The 6,602-nt window shown below is 42.5% G+C and overlaps 1 pseudogene; it reads left to right on the top strand.

The window, feature by feature from the left end:
- The first annotated feature begins 412 nt into the window (after window positions 1-412).
- On the top strand, window positions 413-486 carry LOC125092575 (uncharacterized; annotated as a pseudogene).
- Window positions 487-6,602: the final 6,116 nt, after the last annotated feature.

Below are 6,602 nucleotides of genomic sequence, written 5' to 3'. Positions count from 1 at the left end.
GTCAAATAAATAAAATCTTTAAAAAAAAAGTCATATGCCCTTCTGACTAAGGCAGCCAGGTGTCCCCAGTTTTCAGAAATTTAATTATTATATACTGGCACGGATTTCTTTTGGTTTATCCTACTGGGGTTTCCTCAGCTTCTTGAATCTGTAGGTTTATATCTTTTGCCAAACTTGAGAAGGTTTCAATAATTCTTTCTTTTAATACTTCTTTAACACCACTCTCTCCTCTACTTCTGATAGTCCAATGGTATGAATCTTAGATCTTTGTTATTGTCCTATATGTCCTTGAGACTATCTTTTTTTTCCTAGTGTATTTATCTGTTATTCAGACTGGGCAAGTTCTATTGTCCTATCTCTAAGATCACTTCTTCTCTGTCAAACTTATTCCGCCATTTGATCCTTTTGCATAAAGACTATACTTTCAGGGATCATTTCTATAGTTTGTTACTAGAGAAGTTTCTCTGAATGTGATCCTTTTGCATAAGTTTTAGATTTCATTTATATTTTTCAGTTCTATCGTCTCCATTTGGTTCTTTTTAGTATCTTACTTGGTGAGAATTTCTGCCTCTTCATTTGTTTCAAGTTTATTTGCAATTCCTTATTGAATCATTTTTATAATTACTTTAAAATCCTTGTCAGATAACTCCAACATCCAACTAATCTTGTTATTGGTTTTTGTTGATATCTTTTCACTCATATTGTGATTTTATTCTTTTTTTATTCTTTTTTTTAAAAAAGATTTTATCCATTCATTTGACAGGGAGAGAGAGAGAGCACAAGCAGGGGGAGTGGCAGACAGAAGGAGAGGGAGAAGCAGGCTCCCTGCTGAGCAGGGGGAGCCCCATATGGGCCTCCATCCCAGGACCCTGGGATCATGACCTGAGCTGAAGGCAGTCGCTTAACCAACTGAGCCACCCAGGTGCCCCAATTTTTTTTTTAAGATTTTATTTATTTATTCGACAGAGAGAGATCACAAGTAGATGGAGAGGCAGGCAGAGAGAGAGAGAGAGGGAGGGAAGCAGACTCCCCGCTGAGCAGAGAGCCCGATGCGGGACTCGATCCCAGGACCCTGAGATCATGACCTGAGCCGAAGGCAGCAGCTTAACCCACTGAGCCACCCAGGCGCCTGCCCCAATTTTTTGTCTTTTGTTGCAAGATCTGATATGTATAGCATCCCAGATATTCTGTCTATTATGTTACAATACTTAGAATCCTATTTAAGTCTTCTGTTTTAGCAATCAATTATCTTGTTTAAGTTTAGCATACAAGTCTTGACTGTTTGGGGGCCATGGTTCCAATGACAGCTTGGTTTTCAGAGTCCTTGCAATGTTATTCTGGTCAGCTTCATTTACCTGGTGCCCCCAGAGCACCAGCTCAGTCTTTATTACTGTCAGGGGTGGATGTTGTTTTCCTGGTCCGTGGGTGTGGGGTGAAAGATGTGGGATTGGAAGGTAGGAACACTTTTTTTGGTTTCTCAGTGCCCCCTGCTTCATCTGTGCTGGTGTTGTCTCAGGTGTACAACCCCTTCCTGGGTCTGTATGCTCCATGCAAAGCTTTAAATAGTTTTGTTTTGATTTTTGGTGGTTGCACTGCTATAAGTGGCCCATCAGAGTGCCCCGTCAGACTTTGACTTAGTTGATCTGTCTGTGCATCAGATCCAGTTATCCTCAGAAATCTTGACATACCAAAGCAAATGCCATGGGGCACCTGGGTGGCTAAATCGGTTGAGCATCTGCCTTCGGCTCAGGTCATGATCCTGGGGTCCTGGGATTGAGCCCCATGACCGGCTCCATGCTCAGCAGGGAGAGCCTTCTTCTCCTTCTCCCTCTGCCCCACCTCCCCACTCGTACTCTCTCTCTTTCTCAAAAAAATAAAATCTTAAACACACACACACACACAGCAAATGTCATGTGCAAAACCATAGCAGAGAGTATGGCCTTAGTGGTAATTTATTTTTGCTACAGGCCCTAGTCTGCCTAATTATCAGTCACTGACCCTTGTAGTTCGAAAAGCTTATTGGGCCTGACTGGTCTAAGTGGGAGAGCAATCTGTTGGATATTTTTTATTATTTTATTTTACTTTTTTATTATTTTTTTATTATTTTATTTTATTTTACTTTTTAAAGATTTTATTTATTTATTTGACAGACAGAGATCACAAGTAGGCAGAGACGCAGGTAGAGAGAGAGGAGAGGAAGCAGGCTCCCTGCTGAGCAGAGAGCCCGATGCGGGGCTCAATCCCAGGACCCTGGGATCATGACCTGAGCCGAAGGCAGAGGCTTTAACCCACTGAGCCACCCAGGTGCCCCTACTTTATTATTATTTTTTAAAGAAAGGCAGACTGTCACATGCAGTAGTTCATTTGGGTGGGTCTGGAGTCTTGGAAGCTTGACTACCCTACGTTCTCCTACAAATGGACCTTAAGAGCTTGTTTGGAGGTTCTAGCAGGGGAGTGCAGCTACTCGTATACCCTTGACCGAGAACTGTCCTCCTCCTCCTCAACCAGGGAAGGTTGTCCTCTTTGAACAAGTACACAGCTCCAGGAGGGATGCACATGGAGCAGTGAGGGAGGAAGGGGACACCCACCTAGCCAGCCAGATCAGCCGAATCAACCCTGGCAATCATCGGGGTGACAGATGTCCCAGCCAAATCACCCTCACATCCTGGATATTTTTTAAAGCACTTCCATCTCCTTTCGTTTTTTGTTTAATACAATGATCAGCACCCTCTCCCCCATCTTGTGTTGTTTTAGTGACACCATATGGCTGGACTGGGGTAGCCAAATGCAGTCTTGACTATATCTTATCCTACCGCTACCGCTTTAACTGTGGTGTTTCTCCCCTGGAAATGTCCTACACAATCAGAAGAAGTATTACCCCTACTTAAAATGTCTGTTACTCCAGTACTTTCAGCAGCATCGGTTACAACCTTCTGAGTGTGTGTTCCTCAAGAAAAACGTGGCACAGTTTGAACAAATATCAACTGTGATGAGGTTCAGGTGATAACCTGAAAGGGCGTCACAGAGCTGATGTTGATCTATTAGGAGTGGGTGGGGCTAATGCCCAGTGTAATGGGAACTTTTTGGTAACAAGACTTTGCCAGAAGATAGAAGTCTGACATGCCCTAGTGGTTTCTTATCAGAAACATAAAGTCCTCTGCTTTATAAGAGACAGTAGGTTGTGTTCTTTGGCTTCCAGAGGGTCGGAGTGTTGTAAATTCACCCATGTGGATCCAAAAAACTTTACTTGGTAAGCAGAGCTTTGGATTTTGTTGGGGTTGATCAGCTACCCCTACTGGTGAAGGTGAGATGACACCATAGACAAGGTTGCTGAGATTAAGGCTTCTGACTTGCCAAGCAACAGGACATCATCTAGATGGTGAAAGCTTTGGACATCAGAAGGTAGAGGTACTTGCGCTACATCCCGACTCACACATTGGTGATAAATTGTGGAGGGAGGTTCCCTCATGAGTGCTTTCTAATGTGGCAGTGCCCTGAAAAGAGAAAGCATGCACTACCAGATCCCAGGGAGGTCTCCTAACTTGGCATGCACGGCTCTTATGTCTTTTCTCCAAGAAGGTGTTGTGACTTTACTGGCCCCACACTGGAGGCCAATTTGTCAAGTGGTCAAGCAACACCTAAGCAACAGTAAAGTTGGCTTGTCTGATTCCCATAGCTTCAGTGGTAAGGAGACAAGGAACCATAAGGATTTATTATTTATACAGACAATAAAAGCAAGGTCAGTATTTTTTTTAAGATTTTAAAATTTATTTGTCAAAGAGAGTACATGCACAAGTAGGTGGAGTGGCAGGCAGAGGGAGAAGTAGGCTCCCCGCTGAGCAGGGAGCACGCTGTGGGACTTGATCCCAGGCCCCTGGGATCATGACCTGAGCCAACTGCAGACGCTTAACGGACTGAGCCACCAGGTGTCTGAAAGCAAGGTCAGTATTGTGTCACTGCCCTTTTGCCCAGTCTCACAGGATGACACTGAACCAGAGGGGCCGGAGGACAGAAAGCATGCATGGTGGGTCACTCTGTCCTTGAGAACTCTCCTATAAACTACAACCAGACAGATTTACAGATTTCCACAGAGGTTTGTGGCTTACCCTAAGGGGGCGTATCAGAGCAGAAAGTCCCATGCTTCACCTGAACCAGAGAGGCAGATGAGAAAATGCTTTGTGGGAGCCTCTGGCAAAATAACAAGGTTTCTGGGACATAGGGAGGCAGATGAGAAATGGCTGTGTGACAGCTCTTCACAAGACCATGGTGTTCCAGGGGAGGATCACAGGGTGTCCTGCCAGGACTTGGGTGACTACAGTTAAAACTTGACTACGTGACCTATGTGGAGAGAAGCAAGATGGCTGCAGTGCCATTTTGGATCTGTTCACCTACAATTTATAAATGAACATGCAAGCTTAGTAGCTTAGAATCTTATTAGGATTTCATAGGAAATGATGGTCTAGCTGTGACTAATTAGTGAATAGAGAACTTTAAGTAGTACCATTAGCCAGAAGTTTGTCTTTTTTTTTTAAGATTTATTTATTTGACAGACAGAGATCACAAGTAGGCAGAGAGGCAGAGAGAGAGGAAGGAAGCAGGCTCCCCACTGAGCAGAGAGCCCGATGCGGGGCGATGCAGGGCTCTATCCCAGGACCCTGGAATCATGACCTGAGCTGAAGGCAGAGGCTTTAAACCACTGAGCCACCCAGGTGCCCCAGAAGTTTGTCTTATTAAATTTTGATTACTATAGTTTAAGTAGAAAATACTTGGTTTAAAATATTAGAACACAAAGATAAATGTTTTTTTCTTATTCATGTGCCATTTTTACGACTTTGTAATTCACCTAATAAAAATGTAGAAGCAAGTACATAAAATCAGAATTAGAAGCCAAATAAGAGTTCCACAATTAGCTCCAGTTTTATTGTAAGAAGATAAGTCTAAGACAAAATCTTTATGCTTTGGGGCAGAATAATCTTACACATTTAAATTTAAAGGCCCTTTACCTTCTGACCTTTGTTCTTGTACAATTGTCTTGTATTCACGGTCACTTTTTGTAAACCCTCAAATGGTGTAAGTAAAACAGCTTTCTGTTGCTACAGGCTTATATTGAAGTCAACATTACTGACCAAACATTTGGATTTCTTTTAACACATGGTTACCCGTTTATTTCTTTTATATTCTTCCAGGCAGAGTAAATTGAGACTCATCTCAGGTTCTAAATTAAACTAGATTAAAAAATACTTTGTATTGCTGAAAATAGTTTCATCAAGTGAAATTTCTTGTAAGGCTACAATCAGAAAGCAGAAGAAAGATAAAGTTATGGGAGTAAATGGGAAGAATGAGAGAAGAAAATGAAGGTAAAAGAGAAAAAGGAACAAGAAAAGTGTTTCATTTCTTTACAATTTGGGGAGAAATGTGCCAGTTTCTTAGACTTTTTCTTTTTTTAAAGATCTCATTTTGGGGCACCTGGGTGTCTCAGTGGGTTAAGCCTCTGCCTTCGGCTCAGGTCATGATCTCAGGGTCCTGGGATGGAGCCCCACGTAGGGCTCTCTGCTCAGCGGGGAGCCTGCTTCCTCCTCTCTCTCTGCTTGCTTCTCTGCCTACTTGTGATCTCTCTCTCTCTCTCTCTCTGTGTCAAATAAATAAATAAATAAAATCTTTTTTAAAAAGTTTTTTTAAGAGTTTATTTATTTATTTATTTGATAGAGAGAGAGATCACAAGTAGGCAGAGAGGCAGGCAGAGAGAGAGAGGGAAGCAGGCTCCTCACTGAGCAGAGACCCCGACGCGGGGCTCAATCCCAGGACCCTGGGACCATGACCTGAGCTGAAGGCAGAGGCTTAACCCACTGAGCCACCCAGGCACCCCAAGATTTTATTTTTAAGTAATCTCTACACTCAACATGGGGCTCAAACTTACAACCCCAAGATCAAGACTTGCAGGCTCTGGGAAAGCCTGGATGGCTCAGTCGGTTAAGCGTCTGCTTTTAGCTTGGGTCATGATCTTGGGGTCCTGGGATTGAGGGTCATGTTGGGCTCCCTGCTCAGCTCGGAGCCTGCTTCTCCCTCTGCCTGTTGCTCCCCCTGCTTGTGCTCTCTCCTTCTTTCACTCCCTTTCTCTCTGCCAAATAAATAAATAAAAATCTTGGGGGAAAAAAAAAAGAGTTTCATGCTCTGTTGACAGAGCCAGCCAGATGCCCCTAGACTTTTCAATTTCTGAAAAATGTTAGGACAGTTAATCTCTAAGAATCTTAAACTTTGTAATTTCCAATAATGAAAATCACCACTGGAAAAATTACAAGATTCAGGAAGGAAAAAATCATACTTTAATTTGAAATTTTTATTCCTAGCTAATAGAGTTTCCTGTAAAAATTCTTGTCAAATGCTGGAGACCTTTCTCGAGATGATATCATGCTTGGTGTGCATTCATTATAAACATTTTTCTTGTGGCTTTGAGAGGCTATTAATCCTTCTAAACCTCTTTTTAAAAGAACACCTTGTACAGGCAATGCAGTCATGAGAATTACCTAAAGAAGCAGTAAAAATACTTTATTCAACTTAGGTTTAAACCTGACATATAAAACTATAAGGGACATAAAATGTTA

The sequence above is a fragment of the Lutra lutra genome, chromosome X (assembly GCF_902655055.1).
Source record: "Lutra lutra chromosome X, mLutLut1.2, whole genome shotgun sequence".
Lineage (NCBI taxonomy): Eukaryota > Metazoa > Chordata > Mammalia > Carnivora > Mustelidae > Lutra > Lutra lutra.
The sequence above is the reverse complement of the archived record's forward strand: the minus strand, read 5'-3'. Positions and strand labels throughout refer to the sequence as shown.